Below are 13,534 nucleotides of genomic sequence, written 5' to 3' on the forward strand. Positions count from 1 at the left end.
TTTCCTTTACACGTTACTTTACTTTTTGCTCTCTCTCCATGACAGTGACTTTAAGGATTCCTCAGTGAGGTTGGTACTGATCCCAAGAGGCCATGTTGGAAACCTGTGATTATTGCAGTGATTGTAGGTGCAGTGACTTGCATTTAGTAGGTGGGAGTCTGGAGTGCTAAATGTCCTGAATACCCTGGACAGCCCCATGCACTGAAAAGTCCCAGTTGCTATAAGACTTCCAGACGTCATTCAGAATTTCATGTAAGTGCAAACACCATTTATACCTATCCATGCTTTGAACTTGACTCCAGTCTACATATAAAGCATGAAATATTCTCCTCAGGGTTTTAATATGCTCTGTATTTTTTAGGAAAGCAGCTGCTAGGTAAATGCAAAAGAAAAGTGTAAATTTTTTTGGTACAAGAAGAGCCTCTACCAGCGTCCCTTTAGGTTTTCCAAAGCCCTTGGGATCTGTATCTGTATATGGGATCTGTATTCGTTTTCTGTTGCTGCATAACAAATTACTACAAACTTAAAACAATACACATTTATTACCTCATGGTTTCTATAGGCCAGAAGTCTGGAATAGCTTAGCTGGGGCTTCAGGATCTCTCACAGACTGTGATCAAGGTGTCAGCCAGGGCTGGAGTCTCATCTGACAGCTCAACTGGGGAAGAATCCACTTTCAAGCTCACTCAGCTTGTTGGAAGAATTCACACTCACTGTTTGACCCAGGAGCCTCAGTTCCTTGCTGGCTGTCAGCTAGAGGGTGCCCTCAGTTCCTTGACATGTCGCTCTCTCCATAAGACGGCTTACTTCATCCATGCGAGCAAGGAGAGTCTACTGGCAATGTGGGAGTGACAGTCTTAAGTAACATAATCCTGGAAGTGATATCCCATCACCTTTTCCATATTCTATTGATTAGCAGCAAGTCCTGCTCAGGACTCAGTGGGAGGGTTTACAAAAGTGCATGAATACCACAGTCCTAAGACTCTAAGATGACCTCCGTCTTAGAGTCTGCCCATCACAAGGGCCCAAGGATGAGTTCTGCAGCCTTGCATCAATGTTTGGGAGTGGAACATTACATGGTACCTTCCATCAGAGGGAAGTTTTGGTGTAGACTTGGTGAGTTAGCTGCTGTTGGAAGTTCTTCTACATTTATTTGGGTCATAAACAAAGGCTCAGTGAAACCAGTACAATGCTATTTCCTTAATCAAGCAGATTACCGAGAATTGCACTCGACAGAGTGGGCTTTAAGTAAGAAGGCTAACTTAGCATTGTTCTTAGGAGGGGACTTGGCAGTCTCTTCTCTTCCTCTCTGCCACACTCATTTCTCTGCTATTACCTTTCTATTCAATGCCTTCTTGAATTTTTCATCTCAGATTTTTCTGCATCAGTATGATGAGGGGCGTGTGTGTGTGAAATACTCATTTTTAATTACACAGGCTCGGTAATCGGTGTGTAGTCATGTTGGATCAGCCTCGGATGCAAAAATCCTTATTTTCAGCTGATTATATCTTGAAAGGATTTGTGGCCTCGGGCACCTGGAAATTGGAATGCATCATTGTTCACCAGTTGAACACCAAAGGACAGAAATTAAAGGAGACGGGAGGACTTTGGCAGTAGTGGTCCTTAAATCAGCCAAGATGAAGGAGGACTGATTGAAACACGACAACCTGGGGGCACGGGGTGGGTCCACACGTCCACCCTTCCGCCTCCTCATGATTGCGTGAAGTGACGGGCCACAGCCAGAGGTACCGTAGGTCCTTCCCACAGGCAAGGGTTAAGAAGTAGGTCAAGCATAATGGGTTCGTTTCTAATGTGACGCAGCAGGCAGGACCAGGTAGGGAAGACAGAACTTCCCAGGGCAGTGATGAAATAAGAGCAGAGTACACATCTCACAAATCACAGAGGCCTGAGGCCCCCTTTTGCATCTTGACTGCTGCAGTGTGACCATGTGGCAGCGAGAGAGATCCTTGTCTCTGAAGCTGCAAAGGTGAAAGACCTGGAAATCAGATGTGTAGACAACTGGGGTAGAGAGGAGCTCAGAGTCATTGTATCTTAGACCCGGAAGGAACTTTTAAAGAGCCCTCTCTAGCTAACGCATTCATTTGGCAGATGGGGAGACTCAATCTAGAGGGATTTGCACGAGTTCCCACAGATGGAGCCCCATGAAGGCACATGAGGCCCTTTATACCTTTTGCCCCTTTTAAGTAAACATCCCCAAATGCTGAAACCTCTACAAGCTTCGCCAACTTGGAATGGGAAAAGTTAGGTTTTGCTTTGTTTTTACAGTTGGTATTGTGAATGGGTCCATAGCCAGTTCTCCTAGCTGTCATAGATTGTATAGCTATCCCATCATGTTTTCCAATGGCCCTCCTAGTGAGAGATTTATACATCTCTGCCCCATTTAACTCCAGTAATCCACGTGATTGTTTAGGCCAATGCAATGTGAGTAAAAGTAAAACGTTAAGAGGCTGCTCAAGTTTCATTATGTATTTTTCTCTGCGGTGAGAGGGGCGATGTTCCAGACAGAGGCTGACCTGTCAGCCTGGATCCCAGAGTGGACATGATGCCGGGCAGAGTCATAGCCAGCTGGTGATGGACAGGCAGTGTGAGCCACCTTTGCTATGGGGGTTAATTCAGGTTGTCACCGTGGCAGGACCTGGCCCATCCTGTCTGACTCAGCATGGTGGGCGGACTGCGTATGCTCATGCCTGTATGTACGCTCACTTCCCAGTACACAGTCTTCCCCCAGGTGCATGTGCGGTCATCACTGCTTCCTCCTCCTCCCTCCAGCCAGTCACCACGCGCTGCATTTCCACTTTATAAGCCTCACATTTCCCCATCCCCACTGCTTCTGCCTCTCATTGCCACCGCAGCTCGACCTTCCCTCTCGGGCCGTTCCCCATAAGCAGCCAGAGGGAGCAAAGATCAGATTTAACGTGGCCAACAAAGTCCTTCCAGCAATGGCCCCGCTTATCTCTCACTGTGTTCCTCCTCGGACCCTCCTCTTCACTCTTGTCCAAATTCTCTCTCTCTCTCTATTTAATTTAATTTATTTATTTTTTGGTTGTTTTAATTTACCTCCCACCTGCACCACTCAGCCACCAGATGTCCTCGTGCATCTCCCTTCTGCCCAGCCCCATTGACCTGGTAACTCCTACTTACTCTTTGAACCTCAGTGTGGAGTCACCTCCTCTGGGAAGCCTTCCCTGATCACTGGAGTGTGACTTGGGTGTGAGTCCTCTCGTTCACAGCACCCTGTGCTTGCCTCGTCACTGCTCTGCATGACACTGTACTTTGATTGTCTGACATGTGACTGTTCCGCAGTAGACGGTATCCACTGCTGGGTCCTCAAAACTTTGTAAAGCAGTATCTGGCACCTAGTAGATGCCCCTTGAGTATTTGCTACTGAATGTTGGTTTTTCATCCTGAAGGCAAAGGAAAATAATGCCCATACATTGGAATAAAAGTCTTTATCTTGAAAATAGTATTTTTTTTTTTTTTTGGATACCAAGTGTTTCTGTTTCATGCGGGAAAGATAAAGATGTTGGAAGGAACTAGAACTTCCAAAAATACATAGAATGAGCTACATATATTGTAAAATATGGGTCATAGTTCTGTCTGTTTTGAGGGTGCAAAAAATCACAAAATTTTTATCAAGATAAATATTTAAAAGCACCCATGGGTGCTTGGAGAGTTTGGCTAGGAGTGTGAGGTGAGGCAGGAACAGGGGATGAATAAGAACCTGTTTGGTTCTGTGGGTCCTGGTGGATTCACTGGGGCGTTTGTGTGCATGAGAACAGTGTTTTATTTTTAAAAATACTTCCTCGAGAGACTGTTCACCAGGGAGCCCAGCCTTTCCCTCCCTGTTGTGTGCTGCGAATTGGTATTCTGTGATTCAGGAACCAGCGTTGGAAGAGATACTAAGAAACAAGAATCAAGGGAGTCAGTGAGGAGAAGGGAGGTGGGGGCCGAGTGTCCGGCAGACCTTGTGGTCCATGAGTGTGTCCTGGTGGTTGTGGTCTATTTGCTGGGCAGAGAAACTCGACTGGTTGACGGTTTTCATCTCAGTGACTCTTAGGGGATGATTCCGAGCCCATGTTGATGCACAGAAGAATTATGGGTCAGTTTCTATGGCTAAAGTGTCCCCACTTCTGGTCAGTCCAGAACGTAAGGCAGCTTGGGAGCATCGAGTTCCTCAAGTAGGAGAACCCTGAGGTGTGGGTTGCCATCTCCTAACTCTGAATGGTCATGGGCCCTCATGTGTATTGATTATAGGAATCCACTTGGGCATAGCTACAAGATGAAAAGACGTTGTCAGTAGGTAGGTAAGTAGGTAGATATGTACGAAGACAGGCTGACTGACAGACAGATGGATGGACACATGGATGGAAAGATGAAACTCTCCAGGGGGATATACAGGTAGATAAAGGAAGACTTTATAAGGAGCACAATCATGGAAATATAATCTTCCATGACACGTATTTGCGATTCATTAAAAGTCAATACATAAAGTCTAAATAAATATGAAGTCCTACCAGAGACTTAATTAAATTAATCCAACCTTTAAAACATCTTTAATTGATTTGTATATTCAAAGCATGATTAATACGTCATTTAGAATGAGGTATCACCAAGGACAGGTTGATAAATTTAAAAACCGCTCTGTCCAGGCGTAAGAGAATTTCTCAAGAAACAAGAGAGCTTATTTCTTTTGTAATAACACAATTGCTCTCCACTCACAAAAAGACATAAGCAGCATAATGAACAGATTAGGCACAGAATCACCAACAAGGTAATGGACCTGCTAAAGCAATTAGCCCTGTGAGCTGTCCTCCTGGGAGAAGCAGTCCCAGGTTACATACAAACTGCAAGGGCCATACCTGAGCTAAGCTTTGTCCACAGCAACATAGCTGCAGCTTGGCTGATTTCAAAGAACGTGAGGGAGGACGTGGATTCGATATGGCTTTTTCCCCAGAACTGGCGACCCTTCCTTTCCACCTGCAGTGGCCCTGCATGCTATGTCAGCCCTACACACCTTGCCCTTCTTCAGAACACAGCTCCCCTTTCTCTTTAGGGAGCCATCGCAATCACTAGAACCAACTCTGTGGTTCTAATGCAGGCTGCTAATCACAGGACCCAGACTCAGAAGTGGGCACAATGGTGATCCAGCTGAACTAGTCACAAAAACCCAGGCCATAAGTCAAGCCAGTCAGAATTCTTCACTGGGACTTTTTTAAGGGGATGATGATCTTTCTTCTGTAGCTGTAAAGCCATGAGGATTGGCCATTTGGGGAAACAAAGCCAACATGCAGAAAGGAAAATAAGTAAGAAACGACCAGGAAAGGAGGGCATCAGCTTCCAGATGACATTTTTGAGTCCCTGAAATCTCTCCAGTTTCTCTGATTCTTGCCTTCCTGAGACATGCTTCCTCGAGCATGTCCAGAGCTGTGAGCTTCCTCCAGTGTACTTTCAGTAAACACCAATTTTCTTAGGTTAGTTTGATCTAGGTTTATGTCGTTTGCAATGAAATGAGTCCTAAAGAGCTTCCTTCCTTTCACACCCATTGCTGAATACCTACATTATGGGTAAAGAATGCCCCAAATTTGCCCTAAAGAGCCTCATGCTCCATGGTGGGCATAGAAAGAGGCAACGGTGACCCCTTTTGTTTAGGAGGGTGATCGGTGTTTCATGGAATGTAAAAACTTCTGTGCAAGTATGAAAATCCAGTTCAGGTATGGTGAATTTTCCTAAAATGATTCTGAGGTTAGATACTTCTCTTGTGTTTCACAGTGTGAACTGGTATCTTAATTAAAATATTTTTTAGTTTTCTGAGTCAAAGCAGTATGGGAAATACCAAGTTATACAAAAGCATGCTGCAGGAATTCTCAGAGCCTGTAAGACCAGTGTGTTTTGGAGTATCGAAGAGCGGAACTGAGTGTGCAGAAAAGGAATGCAGATTTCCAGCACGCGGCTGGAGAGGCTGAGATTAAACACCGGTGGCAGGCAGCAGAGCTTCCTGTTGGCCCCAAAGTTTACCTCTGCTGGCTCCATGGACACGGGGGAATTGAAACTTGGAGAATAGAGACGTTTCTGTGACACTCAGCCCAGTACCTTGGGGCAGGATATCAGAATGCAGTCTCCACTTTTAAGGAAGTGGGAGCCCAAGTTTTCCATTTATATTCTGGTTTAGTCTCTTAGTTTGGTGTATTTTTACGCTTTTGCTATTTATTGATTTGACCAACGTGTTTCACTCTTCAGCAAACAGGGCCACATTAATGCGTTAAAAGCTCATTATGAGGATAACGGACACGAAGTAAAACGGAATCACGTGATGTGAGTGTAAAAGCTTTTTCCCTAGACAGCTGAAAATAAATTGAAAACAAATTCAATTAAAATAGCATTCAACCTTTTTATTCCTTCCCTGGTGTAATTCCTCTAAGGGGAGGTGGTGCGGTCCAAAGCCAACACATTGCTTTGAACGGCTGCTCGTCCTGCACCGGGCAGACCCGGGCAGACCCAAGAGGGTGTGTGCTGACCGTGGGCTGCCTTGGGGAGCTGTGCTTTCAAGGCACATGTCCCTGCCTCCCCCGCGCATCTCTGCCTCTGTTTTCTTGACCCGTTCTGCTTTCTCTCTGAGGCAAGGTAGATTTCCCATCATCTCATACCCTTCCTTCATCTCAACCTTAGGTCCCAGCCCGAAATCTTGGCCCGTCCCAGCCTGTGCCCACAGCCACATGAACGCATCCTGCCGCTGCTTCAGTTTCCCTCAAACGTTATCATGATACCTCTACCCACAGGGATCTTCAAGCCAGACCTGGGAGTCTTTCACTTTTTCTTTCCTTGTTGACTTTTCCACTCTTTTGTTTTTATCATAAAAGTAATACTTCCTCTACTAACAAGAGAAACGATGTAGTTGTGTATTTTCAAAGAGAATATCCTTCTTCCCTTCATTCCCTCTAATCAGACCCCTTCCACCCTGGCCTGCCAGAGGTCACCAGTGTTACTACTTTGGTGTGTGTCATCCATGCTGACGTCTCCCCTTTCCCTCACTTTGCTATATCCAACCAGCCCATCACGAAGTTCTTTTGATTCTACCTTCAAATTGTTTTCCAAATCAATGCATCTTTTCCCAGGTCAGTTATGTATTGTCCTTGCCATTGTCACCCTTACAAGGCATGTTAGTTTCCTAAGGCTACTGTAACAAAGGGCTAGAAACTAGGTGTCTGAACCAACAGAAATGTATTGTCTCACAGTTCTAGAAGCTAGAAGTCTAGAAATCAAAGTGTTGACAGGGCCAGGCTCCCTTTGAAACCTGAAGGGGAATCCTTCCTGACCTCTTCCTGGCTCCGGGAGGTTTGCTGACAATCCTTGGCATTCCCTGGCTTGCAGCTGCATAACTCAGTCTCTGCCTTGGTCATCCCATGGCGTTCCCCCTGTGTCTCTGTCTTCGTGTGGCCATCTTCTTATAAGGACACTAGTTGTATCGGATGGGGTCTCACCCTCCTCCAGTATGACTCCATCTAAACTAATTATATCTGCAGTGACCCTGTTTCCAAGTAAGGTCACATCCTAAAGTACTGGGGGTGAGAACTTCAGCATATCTGGGGAGGAAGGGGAGACACACTGCAAGCCATCACACGAGGCTACCATTGACTGGCCTTCCCCCTTGTACCTCTTGCTTCCCCAAAGCAGACCGTGCACAGCAGTCAAAAGAGTTCTTCTAGATTTGAATCAGATCCTGGTACTCCTTTGCTTAGAGCCTCTGAAAGCCTTTCATTGGAACTAAGATAAAACCCAGGCTCCGGGATGTGGGCGAGGCCCTGTGTGATCAGGAGTCCTCCCAGCTCTGCTGCCCACAGCCCTTACCTGCAGCCCTTTTCCTGAGGGGTCTTCCTGTCCCACCCCAGCCCCCACTCCCCCATCCTGCCTGTGTTTTTTTTTTTTTTTTTCCTTCATCAAAACCTCCTTCATCAAATTACACTGTAGATGTTTCTTCTTCTAAGAGGCTTTCCCAAAGCCCCTCAAAATCATCCCCCAGTGTAGATTGTTTTTCTCCCTTCCTCTCCTATAGGCTTATAACATCTGTACTTATGTGATTATCAGGGTGTTTGTTTGTCTGTCTTAAGACAGGGGTTGGCAGACTGTGGCTTGTGGGCTAAATTTGGCCTGTGGCGTATTTTGAAAGATCCTTGAGATAAGAATGATTTTTACAATTTTAAGGACTGGGGAAAAGAAGACAAAGAGAAATACGTTACAGAGTCTGCATGTGGTCTGCACAGCCTCAGATATTTACTCCCTGGCTCTTTATAGAAAGTTTGTTGGCCCCTGGTCTCACCCACTGTCAACTCCCGAGAGCCAGGATGTTGTGTTACTTACTGCTCTATCTGGAAAACCTTATGAGGTGCCAGATACCTAGTAGGTCCCCAGTAGATATGTGGTAGTAGAATAAGTAAATTATTCAATGAATGGCTGATTCCCCATGACTGTTGGTTGACCTAAGAGAAAAAAATCTTTTAATAACTGTCAAAGGGAATTCTGTGGCAGTAGATACACATTTTGATAATCTGGTAATTCAGTCATTTAATACTTAGTGAGGACGGGTAATGTTTCAGACAGTGGGTTATGCTGGGAAGGAGAGTGATAAAGCATTTCCCTTGGGAACTCAACTAGAAGGGAAGAGATGCAGAGTGTAAGGAAGGTTTTAAGCAGAGAGACACTTGATAAAGGGGTAAGAAATTATCATAGTGGATTGCTGAAAGCTGAACTCCGCCTCTGTGGTGGGGAAGAGGAAGTAGTTAAACGAAGGGAGGACCTGCTCTAACTTTATTTTCTCAACATGCAGACACCTTTCCCCAGTGACAGACAGGTCCTCCCCAAATGCCCAAATTGCTGCTTTGCCTCTGGCCCAAACAGGACCATCTCTCCTGAGTCAGTCCCCGGGTTCCTTGTCGTCAAGGGGCAGCCGTAATGGACAAACCAAATGTTGAGCATCCTCAACCCCAGCCTAAGAGAGAAGGTTTTTTGTCTTGTGCCATCCATGGAAACTCTTGAGGAAACAGCTGGAGGCCACAGCAACCAGTAGATGAAGGGCTCAGCCCTTGGTCAACCACCAGCCACCATCTCTCCCCACAGGGCAGGTCGTGAAGGCTGTCATGAGAAATTCTGCCTCAACTTGTATTTTTCTTTCTGGATCGCTACAGTTTTAATGCCTATTTTCAGAAGCAGTGTGAATCTGAGATGCACAATTTGACCTAGCTTCTTATGATTCAGTGATTCATTTCCAAATTTTTCTCCTGAGCCTCAAGGAATCAAGCTGAAGGGTAGCGTTAAGCTGTACGGGAGGTCTTTGTTTTCCCCACTTTTGGCTAAATTGGAATCAGTTTGTCTTGGACTTAACTCAGAGCCTTCTTACCGGAACTTACCAGGATCGTATCTTTTATTTCCTCACTGTATTTAAATTTTCTTTTTTTCTTTTTTTGCGGTACGCGGGCCTCTCACTCTTGTGGCCTCTCCCGTTGCGGAGCACAGGCTCCGGACGCGCAGGCTCAGCGGTCATGGCTCACGGGCCCAGCCGCTCCGCGGCATGTGGGATCCTCCCGGACCGGGGCACGAACCCGTGTCCCCTGCATCGGCAGGCGGACTCTCAACCACTGCGCCACCAGGGAAGCCCTAAATTTTCTTTTTAACATAAGTCCTGAAGCAATGCCTTTGTCCTGGCATGTGCGGTAGTGTTAACACACAGCTGGCAGAGCTCTTCCTCCCTCTGCCTCTCCTGGCCCTTAAATGCTCTTCCTGCAGGCCTCACCTTTGAAGCCATGCCCCCATCCCGGGGCTCTTATTAGTTCAGCATGAGATGCTGGGCCTGCCTGTTTTTGGCTCTCAGACAGCAACCCCCCACAAATGAAATGCCAAATCCAGTGTCCAGATTTCAGAATATTTAAAATATTTAAATTATATTATTTATGCATAACAATATAAAATACACTAAAACCCCAATTAATTTATTCACAAGATGATGGAGAATTTATCTTGTAAAAAGAATGTGTAGCCTAACTAGTCCTGTGGTTTGGTGGTGAGGCCCTTGATTAGAGTTTCATGAGGGGATCGTCATCTATTCCCATCAGTTTCATTCTGTGCCTCTGTGGGTATCCTCACCTGGAGGTGCCATCAGCATTGGCCATCTGAGGCCCATTGAAATGAGGGCTGTGGCTAAACTCCCCTGGTCATCTTCTCTGCGGCCAATGGGTCTCTGTCCTCCTTATTGTTCGCCAGTACAGTGTCCTGCTTATTTTCTTTAGCGCATGTTTTCTGATGTGTAATTATCTTGTTTAATTTGCCTGCTTGCACTCTGTCTACTCCTCTAGTAGAATGTAAACTCATGAGAGCGGGGTGCATGTAGTGCCAGTCACCCCAGTATCCTCAGTGCCCAGCCTCCAGTAGACTGAATAAGGGAGTGAGTACCGTGCCTGTCTAGTGAGGGAGATGGGTGTCTGTGAGCACAAGGCGCGGAGGACGGTGCACCAGCCCACGTGGAACAGCGGCTCAATACCAAAGCCAAGCACCTGGTCTGGCGATCGAACCTCCATGCGTTTCCCAGCAACACCTGTGCTCAGCTCTTCTCAGCTACTTGGGTGCATGGCTGAGCTGAGCTTGTTTACTTTTAAGGTTTTGAACGTGAAGAATTATGGAAGTCTTTTGTACCTCATCTTTGTTTTCTTCCTGTTCTCTTTCTTTCGTATTCTATAATTTACTGCAGTCACTCATCTCGGGTTCTCCCTGGATTCTGCTGTCATCCTATTTCCTGAATCCCTCTTTCTTTACTCCAGCCATGACGATTGATCATTTCTCTCTCATGTTGGGTCCCTGTTGTCAGTACGGGGAAGCCAGTTACCTGGGACTCCTCGACCAGTGATTTTGGGCTCCATCATTCTATGGCCTCTCTCTCTGGTTGCATTATTTGGTCTTCAGTGTTAATTAAGTATCTAAATCAAATTTAGAGAATAGAAGTGTGACTTCTGGAGTCAGGCAGCCTGGACTTGAATCCCAGCGCATCGTTAACCAGCTGTACAAGCTGCTTAGCTTTTCTGTGCCTCAGTTTCCACACCTGTAAAATACAGTAATAGTATCTTCCTCATAGAGTTGCTGTGAGGATTAAATACATTCAAATGTGAAGCTCATGACACAACATCTGGCATATAGTAGGTGCTAAGTACTGGTCAGCTTCTTTGTCATTCACATGTTTGCATATTCGGCTCAGGAACAGTCTCTTAAGAAGGCCTGTGCTAGGTGCTGGGAGCCTTCCATCGTGTGGGAGGCTATCTGTGTGCAAGTGCAATTGTTGGTTTAAATGGGGGCTTGGCCTGAGCTGCTGCCTGTGGAGGAGAGCTAGGGCCTTTGGTAGCAACCTCTGGGATGGTCAGCATCTCTCTCCACCCGTCTCACTGGGGTGGTGCACTGGCCATGATGCTCCGTGTACCTCTCTTCCTGACGGGCCATGGTGCCTGACAGATGGCTGAGGCCCTAGGGAGAGGAAAGGAAAGAGCAGAGGTGACCTGCAGCCCACGCCACGGCTTGGAGGCAACAGGCTGTGATGAATTACTGGGCCAGGAATGGGACAAAGTGCCAAGGAGCAGCGTGATTAGTAGATCAGGCCTGCTCCCTGCTGAATCGTCGTCTGTTTCACGAGTTGCAAAGGCAGGTGCTGTCTTGAGAGATGGGCCAGTGCCAGATGTCACATGTCCAGCTGCGTGGCACTGGGACTCAAGCTGTGCCCGTTCAGAGACCCTCAGTGACAGCTGAGCCCTCCATGCCCCTTGGATCTCAAACCACTGGGCAGAGGACTCATTGCAGCTTTACCACCCAGAGTATTTTATGCGGCTGTGGGCAGCTTCCCCCCAGCAGTTCTCACAAGCGGCCGGCAGATGGCGCAGTTTCTCCTGTGTTCCAGCCAGAGGTTTTCAACTGGCAGAGAGTTTTCACAGCTGAGAACCAGGGATAGTAAACACCCGTAATATTTTGAACATAAAATGTAAGAGGTAAAAGACACTGGAGGCCACACGTTGGGATGGCTTTTAAATTTTTTTTTTTTATTTTACAGACGGAAGATGGTATAATCAGAATTTACAAAACACTTTCACATTCATTACCTTGCACAAGAGACAGAGACAGAAGGAGAGAGAGAGAGAGAGAGAGGTCAAAATAGATTTTAACTCCCCTTTTGGAAACTAGGTAAGCTGCATCTGAGTCCTCCATCTGCATTTGATTGTAAGATTTTAAATTGGATCATTCAACCCTAGATTATGTGGCGATATCATCATCGCTGTAATAACATTGATGATGATAATTACAGAAATAATAGCTATTATTTATTAAATGCTACTACAGACTAAACATTTTAAATGAGTTATCCTGTTTAATCCACAGAACAAGAACATGAGGCAGGAATCACATAGTGATTTTTTTGACAGATCTTGAGAATATGTCTGTGTTCATGCTCACTGTCTCAGAAATAACCAGGAGAATCTTTAAAACCTTACAACAATATTACTGGGTAGGAACTCTTTAATCATCATGTCACTGATGAGGGGAATGAGGCTCAGAGAGGTTTAGTAATGCTTCTAAAGTCACAGAGCTAGCAAGCAGCAGTTAACTCCAGAGCACGTTCTCCTCCAACAGCCGTTGAGTTAATGGCCCTCAAATCTTAATTGCCTGAGTGAGTTTGCCTCTGTTTAGTTCTTGGTTTCGCAGCAGCTTCATTAGCCTGAGATTTTGCCTATAAGAGCGTTTTCTCAGTGCTCTGTTCTCTGCCTCTGTGGGATTTGTTGAGGTGGGTTTTGCCTCTGAGCTTCCGTCCTCACGGCTACTGAACCAAACGTCCAGCTCCAGTTGGCCGGTCCAGATTGGTGTTTGGAACATACTCAGTAGCCCAGGATGATCCCATATTTCTGAATTATTGGAGGGATTTGACTGTTTGGCAGAGCAAATGGGCATGTGAGATGTTTGCCCCGGCAGAGTTATTTCATGTCCTTTGTGAGTGTCTCTCAGCCTCAGATGCAGAGGACCCTGCTCCCTGCCTCAGTAGTTGTTTGAGAGCCAGCACGGGGCTGAGTGGAACATTCCTGCCATCCTAACTTTGGACTGTCCTTCGTTCTATCTCCCTTCTCTCCTTTCTCTTCTCTCTCTCTCTCTCCACCCCACTTTCCTTCATTGCTTGTGCACTTCATTTCCAGACACACATTTGGGTGCCCCATTTGGATGAGAAGGGGCTGGTTAGGTGTGCCTTTCATGTGTCGTAGGGCTTTTTCTTTTTAGCATTTGTATTTTGAAAGTGCCTCGTTGGTATATAGGATGGAACATCAGAAGGGCTTATTTTCAGGACTACTGAAAATTTCTGTCTGAAGAAGACAGCTGTCTCTTAATAATTCAGTGACTCGTGCCCAATGCTCGGTTAGCTCTGCAAATGGGGCTGTTGGTGGCACCTCGATTACCAGCCCTCCCTCAGCCTTCATCATTGGCTCCATCCTAGTCTCTAAAA

The sequence above is a fragment of the Delphinapterus leucas genome, chromosome 10, assembly GCF_059928025.1.
Source record: "Delphinapterus leucas isolate spDelLeu-1000000601 "Yukka" chromosome 10, BTC_Dleu_Yukka2, whole genome shotgun sequence".
Classification (NCBI taxonomy): Eukaryota; Metazoa; Chordata; class Mammalia; order Artiodactyla; family Monodontidae; genus Delphinapterus; species Delphinapterus leucas.